The sequence below is a fragment of the Schistocerca serialis genome, chromosome 7 (assembly GCF_023864345.2).
Source record: "Schistocerca serialis cubense isolate TAMUIC-IGC-003099 chromosome 7, iqSchSeri2.2, whole genome shotgun sequence".
In the NCBI taxonomy this organism is placed as follows: domain Eukaryota; kingdom Metazoa; phylum Arthropoda; class Insecta; order Orthoptera; family Acrididae; genus Schistocerca; species Schistocerca serialis.
Window position 1 is genome coordinate 474969390 of NC_064644.1, and position 15186 is coordinate 474984575.

Consider the following 15186-nt stretch of genomic DNA (forward strand, 5'->3'; position numbering starts at 1 on the left):
TCATCATTTCTTAACATCATATCAGCTGTCCACGACACTGTTGCTACAGACGAATTACACAAATGATAAAACCTTTGGACGAGTGGCATAGTATCTTTCAAATACTATGTTAATAACAGAGTCAATTGTATAGCACATTCAGAGGTCAAAAGCTAAACACAGACTCCTGAATTGTCGGGCAATGCCCATACTTATGATCTCTCATGTACCATGAGAATTTTTGCGAAACAGAAACTTTTCATTGCAACACACGCATATTATAAAAATGTATGTGTGTGTGTTTGTGTATGCATGTGTGTCTGCGTGTGTTTGAGTATGTATGTTCCACCTCTCCCACTAAGCCGATTTCAATCATACCTTACTGTCAGGCAACAAGAGGTTTAGGGGTAAGAACCACCTACATGTCGAATTGGTGGATATGGGGTGAAAAATAAGTGTAGCTCACGACGCCTGAGTTCCCAGATTTTACTCAACCGGTATTTGAGCTTGACAGAACTTAGTGACTTGCAACAAACTTTACACGTAATTTCAAACATTTACGAAATTTTTTCTCACTGACAACCCCTGCAAAATGATTAAAGGAAAAACGGTCGTACGTGGCATGACGTCATAATTTTTTACTTCTGACTACTACATTTATTCGCCACACGTTTTACTGACAGTATGCACATATATCACTGAATGTATGTGTAGAATTATATCATTATACGACTCTCAGTTCAGAAGACATGACGTCATAAACAATTGGATGCGTGAGAAACTGCTGTATCATGCATGACGTTTAAATTTATAACTACTTTCCTACAAACTCTATTCGAAATAAATTTTGCGGACGGTATCCAAGTATGGCGCTGAATGTGCGTACGGTACTACATCACTGTACGATACTTAGTTCAGGAGATATGACGTCATAAACATTAAGTATGACGCCAAACGTTGCGTGGTGCGGGTGTAGACGCACCAGCGCCGGGTTTCTCCACCAGTAATTTTATAATTAGCACATACATTTTGACAAAAGCATACGTTTTTAGAAACTTGACAATTAGGGTTAGAAGAACATAGTATTGGATATTCAAATCTTGATCATTTAATTTCACCCATTTCTGTCAGCTGCAATGAATTAATATATCTCGCTATGTCAGATACAAAACTGAAAATCTATATCGTTGCAGATGATTAGCATCGCTTCTGTAATTTAATATTTCGTATTTTTCAAAATAACTGAAGCACATAAAGTGTCTTTCTTATTAGCCTTCCTCTTGCGGTTCTCTTCACGTGAGTATGCATTTCCTCGCTCTTGCAATTTTGCTTATAACACTAATGTTATCAAAGTTAATTTGTGCTTTTATTTAGAAGTGATCGGTCCATTTTCCTCTAGTAATTATGAATACAGAGTTTGTTTGTCTTTCAGCAATTTAGCGACGTTGTGAAGCGATTGGTTTGGTGATGTGTCGATTGCGCGCTACAGCGCGTACCATATACACAATTGCGGTTTTACAAGCCGAATACAAATCACTTGTTACATTATGCTTCATATTATCAAGGTCCGCCATTACCAATCTTTTCCGCTCCCCAACGACAATTCTTCATCTGGCTCTACAAGAAATCAGAGAATAGCAGGTAACCGAATCGCCTTTGACCTAGTAGGAATCATTACACAAGTTAACATGAAAATTCTGATTATCTATCTTGTTAATGGGATCCTGTTAAGGTCACTGTGATGTGTCCCGCCTCTGAACAGTTAGTTTTCAGAAGTTTAAAGTAGACTCATTTTATCACACGATCATTCATCGAGGGGTACATCACACAGTCTTACATCTATCACTGAATTTTTTTCTTAAAATAAAAGTAAAGTAAAGAAACAGCCTTCAATCGCAAATAATGATTTTATTTCAAAACACGTTGCATTTCGAGCGATAGGGGCTTATCTTCTGTTACTTGATCAGTCCACACCATCCTTAAAATTTACGTTAACACTCGTCCTGTTAAGACTGCACAAATATAACTACCAAGTGGCACATTGTGAATGTAAGTTTGTACAAAACTAAGACAACATCGAAAAATTCCTGTTTCCAGTAGTCGTTAGATGGTTCTGAAGTACAGTGTAAGTAGTCTTAGTTACTTTTCGTCATATAGATATCTGTAAACATAATTAAAAACAAGTGGAAGAATATCAGAAGATAGGGATGGTACCCTTCTACATATAGGAGGGTGTTGTTATTTCAAAGAAGCCACAAAGATACTACATTATTAATTACACAAACATGCTGTTGGGGAGCAACTGTTTTGTACAAATATCGGATGTGACTGTATGTAATGAACTAGCTGCAATTTAAGAATTTTTCTTTAGAAAAAAATAAGCGTTTAAAATAGCTGCATACATAAACTGCAGCTATTACACTCTCTTCATTTAACACGTCTTCAGAAGATTTTTGTAACATTATCTATAATGGTCCAGTAAGTTAAGACTTCCATTATTATTTTCTGTATGGAGTACAGTTAGGCTGTTGTGGATGTCACTTAACCTGTGTCTATTAAGCTACTACATGTGATTAGCTATTGCTGATATGCCATTGTGGTTGGGCCTGAAAGCATCTGTGTGTTCTTTGTAATGTATATGGAAAGTTCGTTCTGTTTCGCCCATGTAAAATGCATGACAAGAGTTACACTGCAATCTATGCATTTCACTGTGTGCAGTTATTGGGTTGTTTATGTTTACTGTGTGAAGCAAGGGGTGTCCAACGTTGTTGTTTGTGGTGAAAGATTTTTTATATTGGTAGTTCTGAATACGTTGGCTGTTTTTATGATACTGTACATAAATAGGGAATGCTTGTGAAGATTTGATTTGTGTCAGTTGTTTCACTGTAGTGCTTTTGTAACTGATAGTATAAAATTTAATTATAAATTTGTGGTAAGGTGTTATGGGACCAAACTACTGAGGACATCGGTCCCTACGTCTACACACTACTTAATCTAACTTAAACTAAGGACAACACACACACCCATGCCCGAGGGAGGACTCGAACCTCCGACGGGGGGAGTCGCACGGACCGTGACAAGACGCTTACTGATATTGACCTCTATTTTGTTAATAGTTTGTCAACTGATTTTACTGAATACCAGTTATCCACTGCGACTACTTTGATGGTATGTTTCCCGAATTAGTGCTTTGCGTTTTCAAGGAAATGTGTGTGCCCTGATCAACATGGGTCTAAATGAAGCATATGTGTGTGTCAGGATAGCGTGATGATTTTTATGTTGTGCTTTCAGTGTAGATTCATTTCCTGTAAATGTAAAAAGTATGTTCTTACTGTTAACTAACAACAGTAAGGTCTAATATTTATGGACCGGTTTGTTTCACGTTCTATTGTGAACTTTATTTTAATATGGAGTGAACTGAATATTGTAAATAGTTAATCAAGCTCATCTTTTGTGCCATCAGACAGGAGTAGTGTGTCATCCACATTTCTCCTGTAATAAACATTTTTTTTTCAGAATTTTTACTTTTCCTTCTATAAAATTTATTTTCTAAGTGAATGATAAATATGTCAGCTAGGAGGCTTGACATGCTATTCCCCACAGCTGAGCCTTCTTTCTGTTGGTATATTTTATCACTTAATGAAAAATAATTGTAGGATAGTATTAGTTCAGGCAGAGCAACAAATTCAGAAATGTCTGGTGTGGTTAGTTCTTTTTGTTTCGTAAGTTCTTACCTAATAACTTCAGTTGTGTGTTTAACAGGTGCGTTAGTGACTAGGTTAATAATTTCGAACGAAGCAAATCTGGATTTTTACGTCTTTGAAGAAACTTGTTAGCTCATATATTTTTTTATTGAATATGTGACTCCAAAACTGTACAACTCCCTGACGATATTATTAATAGTTGGGTGGTTGGTACGCTGGTGTATTCTTGGAGTTGACTGTTGGAGAGTTATGTCTGCGGAAGTTATGATATTTATACAAATAATTGCTTTCCAGGCGGCATCAATGTACAATTAATATTGTAACATTTTCCTGTCTGCTTTGAAATAACAGATCCTTTCACGTGTTTTTAACTGTGTTTGCCGTTTGCGGTGACCGAGTGGTTCTACGCGCTACAGTCTGGAACCATGCGACTTCTACGGTCACAGGTTCGAATCCTGCTTCGGGCATGGATGTGTGTGATGTCATTAGGTTAGTTAGGTTTATGTAGTTCTGAGTTCTAGGGCACTGATGACCTCATATGTTAAGTCCCATAGTGCTCAGAGCCATTTGATTTAAATGTGCTGTAGAAAGAAAAGTGTACAATGTACAAAAATACGACTACCATACTGTACTTCTGTACACCGATCTATCGTACACCACTGATTTCATATACCTGAATGGCGCATGACTTTCTTTAGCAGAGGAGGATCGCAGGGCCACCCGGTACCAGTACTACACCGTTTACAAAGTAGTCTCTCAAGAGGATGTCCAATATTTTTTATGGTTAGCTTTTTTTCATTCGCATCTTCTTTCCAATACACTTCCGCTTGGAATGTGTACCTCTACATAAATGAAAAAGAATTTAAAGTGAGAAGCTGAGAAGAATGAGAAAGGTACTATCAAGAGTGATAAAGAGTGGCAGCGGAAATAATAAGACTCGAAAAATTGCTTTCCTGATCCGGAGGTGAACGTATCAAATCAAGACTAACGGATATATTTCCAGGCGCACAATGCTAGTATGAAAGAAAGACGTGCAAAGCGCTGCACACCTTCGTTGGCGAGAGAATGTCAGTGGTGCAAATTTTTAAGGGTGCTTTTAAAAGCTCAATAGGATGGAAATTGCGAAATTAATCTCGCGATTCTGTGTATCTATGGAAAAATCTCATAAAACGCTTTTAATTGAATCGCTCACGCTTGGGATGTTTCGTCCTTTTTTCGCTACTGAATGGAGCTCTGATGCAAAATTCGTGACCTGGCCACCCTCTTTCAGCGATAGCAAACACTGCCATTTGTAATTTTTTTCCAACAAATATACCAATTTCTTGGTCACAGCCTTCTACACAAATTATTTCATTCTTATACTAAATAATGGATAGAGATTTTTACTATTTTGTCATGTAGACGTTAAGTGAGGTATTTTTTCTTGGGGATATTAACAAGAGGTAGTTCACTATTTACAAGCCCATCTCTTCGGTAAGTTTTGTGCTCTTTTTTAAGACAGGAAATCAAGTCTATGCAGCAGTTCATACTGCATACAGCATTTATTATTAATGATTCTAAAGACAACGCAGTCACACACTCATACATCTTGAAAGGGTCCTGTAGCCACCTTTCATTAGTCCAGTAGCCCACTTTCACTAGCATTTCTCTTTCTTTTCCTTGTTTCTCTTTTTTCATAACTGATTGAATGAATGTGGTTGTGTGTCACATTGCTAGACGGAGGCGTAGTCTGCTGCATGAAATCTGCGATAGTCATACAGATTCAGCAGCAGTTGTACAGAATAGCCAACTCGCATAGTGTTCAAGCAGGCAAAGAGGTTTGCACTACTTGTGAGAAATCTACCTGCGTTAAGTTGGTGGTGGAAATGGCAGCCGGCCAGGGTGGCCGAGCGGTTCTAGGCGCTACAGTCTGGAACTGCGCGACCGCTACGGTCGCAGGTTCGAATCCTGCCTCGGGCATGGATGTGTGTGATGTCTTTACGTTAGTTAGGTTTAAGTAGTTCTAAGTTCTAGGGGACTGATGACCTCAGAAGTTAAGTCCCATAGTGCTCAGAGCCATTTGAACCATTTGGAAATGGCATCTTTGGGTTTTCCGGGCCACGCGGAGCCGGGAAGAGGCTGGAGGAGAAAAAGCGAGGCAGTCTGCCGCCGGTACGGGAAGCGTCCAGAGCTGTGTTCCCGTCAAAGAAAGGTGAGTTAGACTGACCGACTGGCGCGTTGTTACTTGGCGAGAGGAGAGCTGTTAGCTTTTGGTCTAGCTTTTCAATTCTGAAAGATTGCTTTACCTTGTCGCAGCAAGGAATACAAAAAGTTGGCAGATTTTTCTTTTAGTAAATTTCTATAATAGACTTGGATTCGCCGGCAGAGCGCAACACAAAGGTGTCGCATCTATAAGAAGTGAGCCCTCGCTTCTGTATGAATGTCTGTTTGCCTTCAGCTGTGCCTGTATACGCTTTTATTTTTCTAAATATTAATACCTTTGCCTTGTCGTAAATTTTCCTTGCTTTATGTATCTTTTGTCCGAGGGGAGCCAACCACGAGGTTGAACATTAGAGTTTGCTGGGCTACCGTCATCACTAACTGTTCGATTTCATGTGTGTTTTAAAGAATGTTAACTGTTCATGATCGCGTGATGTGATATTGTTGCAATTTGGCCACGATACCTAGAAATTGCGTCTACACAAACCGCGTGGGCACGCGAGTGTACTGCGAAACGTGTACCGTTTCACGAGCCATTGCAATCAGTTATCAGGCAACCGCAGTCGTATGAATGATTCACATAAATGATTTTAGGTGTAGATTATAACGGCGAGTGTATCCATGCTTTTCTTTAATGTTTTAGGAAGTAATGTTGTCAGGAATTGTGTACATGCCTCACATCCATGTCTTAGGAATAAATGATTTTATCCACAATTTTCTCTTGTACTCCGAGGTTACGTTTTTGCACCTAAACCACTCACCTCGTAGCTTTCCCCTTAGCATTTCCAACGCGTTTCCTTATGCACAGGTCCAGTGATTAGTTTCCTCTTTTACTTTAAAACAAATGCTTTATATTAAGTCTTATTTTCAGGTGTGTTGCTAGGAGCTGATCTTATGTACAGTGTTCATGCACTTTCTATTTTAAATGTTTGATTCTCGTGAACAGTGCTCAGGCAATGCTATTAATTACATCGCATCCCCTATGAGCGATATCACAACGTATGCACTTCTATGAGTTTTTGGTCTGTGATCAAATTAATTTATTTTCCGACTCGGCCAAACCTTTGATTAGTTGTATGGTTAGAGTCGATGGCGACCCTGATCTTCTCACGTTAATTTCACAATCAATAAGCATTTTCTTTTGCATTTGATTCATTTAAATATTTGGACACAGTTCCGAGCGCTACGTTTTGTTGACTCAAAGGCGCTTCATGCCACTTACGCAGAACGCAACAAATACACGGCTGTCATACACGATTTATTCACAGGTGCCGCACAACGACTGCCTGCAGCGACCATTTACCTATGCTTTAGTTTGATACTAAGAAGTAACCAAGTGAGTTACACGGAGTCGGTGCCGACACAATAATAACGTAATAACCCGTAGAAACAGGTTAGTTACAATCTCTCCGCGCATTATTTTCCTGTGAGCTTTCTTCATATTACGTAGTTCCATTACTTTACAACACGCGTGAGACAGGATGTTCCCCGTCATACGCCCATTCGAAACTTATATAGCTGATTTCACAGTGTGAGGCGTCCATCCAAAATAAATCCAAAAAGAGAAAATATATCGAGATGCAATTTTCGCTATGTTCTAGTAAACAATGTGAATATTTTAATGTGCTCGAGCTATTCTCAAAGATTATAGCTGCGGAAGCTTAACCTATTCATTTATTACCCACAATATACAAGCCCAACGCAATATGACTGCTATACAGTGACATCATCACTTCCAATAATTAACACAAAAGAATGGCCCTGAATTGCAAGAGCCGGCCGACGTGGCCGTGCGGTTAAAGGTGCTGCAGTCTAGAACCGCAAGACCGCTACGGTCGCAGGTTCGAATCCTGCCTCGGGCATGGATGTTTGTGATGTCCTTAGGTTAGTTAGGTTTAACTAGTTCTAAGTTCTAGGGGACTAATGACCTCAGCAGTTGAGTCCCATAGTGCTCAGAGCCATTTGAACCATTTTCTTGAATTGCAAGAAATCCTAATAATAAAAGTCCAATAAAGAAATTTGAGCCTACCTCAAGCTCTGTTAATTGCCTAAACTCATTTCAATCACGAACCCCATTCTTGTATAAGTCACATACCTCACAGAAAATCTTCATAACACGAACTACAGCAAGCAGCAACTACAGCCAGCGAAATAAAAAGCTTCTAACTAATATAGACTCTAACTACTAGGAGGCATATGGTTAGAAAAAGAAAGATATTGTTGAAGAGAAAACAATGTATTTAGAAAATTTTACCTTATTCGTGTGACATCCAGTTCCAAAAATTATATTGTTGTCAATAATTCCACTACCCAAACATTACCAACCATCCTCATAATACATTTCCTTGCGGTCTCAATTTACAATGCATGTCCTGCCAACACAGAGTCTCCACTAAGAAAAAGCTTGTCCATAACTTTCTCTATCCACTCGCTAACTGTCCAACTACAGAATCTCTTTCCGAGGGCGCAGAGCGATGTCAGCGATAGTAACACAGTCTATAGCGCTACCAACATACAAACAGGCTACCAACAAGAGCGCTTCAGTGGCATAACATGTGTGGTGCTTGAGGAAATAGTAAAAAGATAGCAACGCCGGAAATGAATGTCCTTTCAGTAGAAGATGTCCCACAAACATTAGGTACGGTTCGTGTGCTTATTACTTTTATGACTGCCACGCCAAGTGCTCAAAATGTTGTCTTTGATGCTTGATATAAAGCGATTCCTGACTGACAATACAGCACGTCAAATTTCATCTGGACTTACCGGATCTCACGCTAGTGTTATACGGCATTTCATGTGATCGAAAGTAATTTGTATTTCCTTGAAGGCTTCTTGTTTAATTTTCTCGGCAGATAAAGGTCCAAAGGTGTTAAGCTGGTAGGGCATGCAAGATACAGGGTTATCACAAATGATTGAAGCGATTTCACAGCTCTACAATAACTTTATTATTTGAGATATTTTCACAATGCTTTGCACACACATACAAAAACTCAAAAAGTTTTTTTGGCGTTCACAATTGTTCGATATGTGCCCCTTTAGTGATTCAGCAGACATCAATCCGATAATCAAGTTCCTCCACACTCGACGCAGCATGTCCCCATCAATGAGTTCGAAAGCATCGGTGATGCGAGCTCGCAGTTCTGGCATGTTTCTTGGTAGAGGAGGTTTAAACACTGAATCTTTCACATAACCCCACAGAAAGAAATCGCATGGGGTTAAGTCGGGAGAGCATGGAGGACATGACGTGAATTGCTGATCATGATCTCCACCATCACCGATTCATCGGTTTTCCAATCTCCTGTTTAAGAAATGCCGAACATCATGATGGAAGTGCAGTGGAGCACCATCCTGTTGAAAGATGAAGTCGGCGCTGTCGGTCTCCAGTTGTGGCATGAGCCAATTTTCCAGCATGTCCAGATACACGTGTCCTGTTACGTTTTTTTCGCAGAAGAAAAAGGGGCCGTAAACTTTAAACCGTGAGATTGCGCAAAACACGTTAACTTTTGGTGAATTGCGAATTTGCTGCACGAATGCGTGAGGATTCTCTACCGCCCAGATTAGCACATTGTGTCTGTTCACTTCACCATTAAGAAAAAATGTTGCTTCATCACTGAAAACAAGTTTCGCACTGAACGCATCCTCTTCCATGAGCTGTTGCAACCGCGCCGAAAATTCAAAGCGTTTGACTTTGTCATCGGGTGTCAGGGCTTGTAACAATTGTAAACGGTAAGGCTTCTGCTTTAGCCTTTTCCGTAAGATTTTCCAAACCGTCGGCTGTGGTACGTTTAGCTCCCTGCTTGCTTTATTCGTCGACTTCCGCTGGCTACGCGTGAAACTTGCCCGCACGCGTTCAACCGTTTCTTCGCTCACTGCAGGCCGACCCGTTGATTTCCCCTTACAGAGGCATCCAGAAGCTTTAAACTGCGCATACCATCGCCGAATGGAGTTAGCAGTTGGTGGATCTTTGTTGAACTTCGTCCTGAAGTGTCGTTGCACTGTTATGACTGACTGATGTGAGTGCATTTCAAGCACGACGTACACTTTCTCGGCTCCTGTCGCCATTTTGTCTCACTGCGCTCTCGAGCGCTCTGCCGGGAGAAACCTGAAGTGCGGCTTCAGCCGAACAAAACTTTATGAGTTTTTCTACGTATCTGTAGTTTGTCGTGACCATATGTCAATGAATGGAGCTACAGTGAATTTATGAAATCGCTTCAATCATTTGTAATAGCCCTGTATTTGGTGTATCTGAAACGACGGCTCCAGCTATCTCTAAATGTTAACTTCCTGTATTTATCTGTGCGGAAAGGACAGGACATCCGTAGTGCGGCTGCCACGTACGCGGTCTTACGTCCTCTGGTATGTCTATCTGTTAAGAACTGTAGATACACTGCTGTGCAGAACATAAGGACGAAAATAACTTTCGCTGATGTATACCAATGCTAAATGACGTAGCCCCACGAAACTTTGTCAGGAAGAACTGCTACAGTATCGTACAGAAGCTAACTGAAAGGAAGTCAAAAATTACACTAAAGACGTTACGATTTATGATGACCCTAAGGACATTACAAAAGACGGGACATCGTTCTTAATAGGGCGTGTGATCACCACGACGAGCAATGCATGATCTGCAACTTCCTCCCACACTAGCCACTAGGGTGATAAAGAGTCCTTGTGCTAGCGTGTTCCATTCCTCCACCAGAGCTCTTGTCCGTCCCCGATAGTGTCAGCGCTACAGAATGTCAATCGCATGGGCCCGGGTTCGATTCCCGGCTGGGTAGGAGATTTTCTCCGCTGAGGGACTGGGTGTTGTGTTGTCCTAACCATCATCATTTCATCCCCATCGACGCGCAAGTCAACGAAGTGGTGTCAGTCGAAAGACTTGCACCCGCCGAACCGTCTACCCGACGGTAGGCCCTAGTCACACGACACTTACTTTTACCAGAGCTCTTGACAACTGCTGGATGGTCGTTGGTGAATGTGGACGTGCTACAATACGACTGACAAAAGGATCCCACTCGTGATCGATGGGATTTATGTCGGGGGAACGGGCAGGTCAGCCGAATATCCTCTCGTTCCACAAACCCCTCCACCTGCGCTGTTCGTTCCATGAAGTCACTGCGCCACTGTGGAGAGTGAGACTGTGTCTTTCAGAACGCCCCATATGTACGTGAAACAATGCTATGAGCAATACCAGTCTCCTAGGCTACTGTTTTCACACTTTGTCCTGCATCCACTTTCCCGATGATTCTTACACCTTGCCGCTCGGGATAGACGCACGGTCTCGGGCTCCTTGAAACGGTTCGCGAGTCTCTCTCCCTCCCCCCCCCCCCCCCCCGTGTGATTACAGCGTCTGGAGAGAACTGGGGCCTTGCTTCCTCGCGCAGCGTTCTTATATATAAAGCCGCGGTGCGGACGGCTAAGGGAACGCCTGATCAAATCGGCTCTCCCGACTAGCCGCTGGGCTAGTAATGCACCACTTTAAGTTATTCAATAAATCATCGCTTCCTTTGCTGATGGCAGATGAAGCTCTCAATTTAAATGTGCATTCAGCACACAGGTAAGTAATCATAATAAAAGTCTGACGTGGCTAAGTCAAATATTTTGGGCGAGAGAATTAATTTAATTACACTACACACAGTAGACGAGCTCTGAACTTGCTCTTTGGAGATACGCTATCGCTATAGTTTTATAGTTATTCAATTGAAACTTCTCATATCTTTATGATTATAGCGGATCTCCCTTCTACTTAAATTTAAACATCCTAGCCTTATTTATTCGCCTACTTAATCTATCTTGCTTCCTTCATTTTTAAGACAAAAACCAGAAAATCATGAATTTCAACTAAAATTTTAATTTGTGAGATCCAGAATACTGTTTCTACTAAATTATTATGAAAAAGGAATCTAAATATAAATTTTTAAGTTTCTAGCTCTTTTCTGTTGCGCCAATGATTTTTACAGAAAAACGTCCAAATTTTGAAAATGGTTAAAGTTATTGAACTGATATTCAACACATATTAATTTAGTATTACTCCTGACATGCTAGAAACGTTTCAGGTTATTTACTTGATTTTTGAAGTATTGCGCAACATTTATGACGTCAGAGCTAGTTACAGCGAACTAGGCTGGCACACAACGGAAAGACTGATGTGAATTTTATACGGCGTGAGTAGGCTGCTTCCCTACACCCCCCGCCCCCCTCCCTGCCTTGTCTGAGGTTCGAGTACTCCCTCGGGCATGGATGTGTGTGTTGTCCTTAACATAAGTTACTTTAAGTTAGATTAAGTAGTGTGTAAGCCTAGGGACCGATGACCTCAGCAGTTTGGTCCCATTGGAACTTACCACAAAATTCTTATACCTTCCGCTAACTGCCTCGCTTTACTGGACCAGCCCCATTTGTCGGTGGCCCCACGCTGACCTCACGTCATTTGACGTACATCTTTCTGTGCACGACTGGAAGGCCTCTGGAAAACACGCTCCCGCACTTTCATTCATTTCGAGCAAGTAGTTAATGTGTTATGTTAGTTTATCTAGCGCGTCCTTAAGTGCTGCAGAGGTATGTACTTTTGGTTATTTAGTCACCTCAATAAGTCAGGGAGTAATGATACGAGTGCTGAAGAGGCCGCGACATACGTTGACACACCAATGTCGTTGTTTATCCGCGTCTCTCAGCCATCGCGTATTTTTGTATCAACAGTAGTGCAGTCCGCCTGCTTAGCTGTGTGGTAACATCCTTGCTTACTATGCAGTCGGCCCGGGTTCGATTCTCGGCCGGGTTAGAGATTTTCTCAGCCCATGGACTGGGTGTGTGTCCTAATTACAGACGCGCAAGTCGCCCAGTGTAGCGTCACCTTAAATAAGACTTGCAACTGGCGCCCAAAATTTCACAGACGTGGCCTCCTGGCCAGGAATGTCATTTCATTTACTAAAATTCAATCATGTCTAGCTTCTACCTCTTTGACAATGCAGTTGCTGCTTTTCCTGTTCACATCTGGACAGCAGCATCACATTTACGCGTGCCCGCCGGCGGACGTGCTCAGGAATGTCTGATTTTTGCAGTGATTGCGCAGATACCGTCCGCAAATGTGCGGCGGAGTGGCTACGTTGCGATAGCTGCAGGTCGGCTTGCGTCTCTCACACGCCGGGCAGCCGTGCTCTCTGCAGGGCATCGTGCATCGCTGCGGGGTTAGCCCCCATCTGGTGCGCTCTCGTTCCCAGGTCACGCGCGTGGAGAGCTAGCAGCTGCTCATTGTGTGACGGGAATCGCCGAGTGTCATCTGCCAGCGGAACCCGCTGCTCAGCTGCGGCTCCTAGGGAAATACTCCGAGGCGAAGCCATGCCAAAATATGCACATTAAGATTTATGTCTCAATGATGAGGTCCAGAATTATCAGGACGCAACTCGAACATTTCCCTTACGGATTTAAATGAAGGTGCCCACGTACGAGGTGCGGCTAGAAAAAAACCGGACTGATGCTGGAAAAAACATTTATTTACAATTACTTACAATTTCATGTTATCGTCTTCACTGTACTCTCCTCCTCGGTCTCTACACCGCTCCATACGAATTTTCCACTGTTCATAGCAGTGCTGCAGATCATTTTCGGTAAGTCCATACATTACTTCCGTCGCTTTTTCTTTTACTGCTTCAACAGTCTCAAATCTAGTTCCTTTCAAAGCTGACTTGACTTTAGGGAAAAGAAAAAAGTCACAGGGGGCCAAATCAGGTGAGTAGGGTGAATGATCTAAGATGGGAATGTTGTGTTTTGCCAAAAACGTCTTCACTGACAACGCACTGTGAGCTGGGGCATTGTCTTGGTGAAGGATCCATGACTTTTTTCTCCACAAATCGTTCCGTTTTCTCGGTACTCGCTCACGTAGGGTAGCCAGGACGCTAATGTAGTAATGCTGATTCACTGTTTGTCCCTCTGGTACCCAATCAATGTGCACAATCCCTTTGATGTCAAAAAAAAAAAAAAAAAACAATCATCATTGCCTTGAATTTCGATTTTGACATTCGTGCTTTTTTTTGTCGTGGAGAACCAGGAGTTTTCCAATGCATCGATTGGCGTTTAGTTTCGGGATCGTAAGTAAAAAACCACGATTCATCGCAAGTAATAACATTTTGTAAGAAGGTGAGATCACTTTCAGTGTTTTCCAGGATGTCAGAACAAATCATTCTTCGGCGTTCCTTCTGTTCAATTGTGAGACACTTTGGAACCATTTTTGAACACACTTTGTTCATGTTGAAACTTTCATGAAGAATCTGCCTAACACTTTCCTTGTCAACTCCTGTTAACTCAGACACTGCTCTGATTATTAAACGGCGATCTTGTCGAACAAGTTTACCGATTTTTTCAATGTTTGCATCAGTTTTTGCTGACAATGGTCTGCCAGTGCGAGTGTCATCACTGGTGTCTTCGCGGCCATCTTTAAATCGTTTAAACCACTCAAACACTTGTGTTCGCGATAAACAATCATCGCTGTACACTTGTTGTAACATTACAAACGTTTCACTTGCAGATTTTCCTAGTTTCAAACAAAATTTGATGTTAACACGCTGTTCTTTCTGTACACTCAACATTTTCCGACGCACAGACAAAACGTCAACTACTTAAAAGAGACGCCACGGGCAGACTGAGTGCAGGAGGCAGATGAAACTCGAGCAGTAGGCGGAGCGAGAGTCACGTGACAGGCCACGCGACTTTCAGCCTTATTGCATTCGTTTTATTGTTTCACCAGTACTAGTCCGGTTTTTTTCTAGCCACACCTCGTAAATACCGGACCAACTGTGTGACTGGACGTAAGTGACTTCTGACATACCCAAAGAGAATGTTATATGTCTATAGCTCTTCACAATATACACTGACGGAAAAGAATCGGAACACAAAAAAATTAATTATGTACAGTAATGAAATCTGGGGAACACATTTGTCTAGATGACATGTTTAACATTGCAAAATCACCGTCTAACGTAAGCGAGAGATAAGTCATTCCAATGTGAAATGCTGGTACATTAATAACAGGTGTAACCACCAGAACGTTGAATGCAAGCAGGCAGACATGGGTGCACTGTGTTGTACAGATGCCATATGTCAGTTTGTGGGATGGAGTTTCATGCCTGTTGCACTTCGTCGCTAGGTACAGGGGCGGTTAATGCTGTTTGTCGATGACGCTGGGGTTGTCGTTCGATGGTGTCCCATATGTGCTCGATTGGAGACAGATCTGGTGGTCGGGCAGGCCAAGGCAATATGTCGACGGTCTATAGAGCTAAAAAAAATGGTTCAAATGGCTCTGAGCACTATG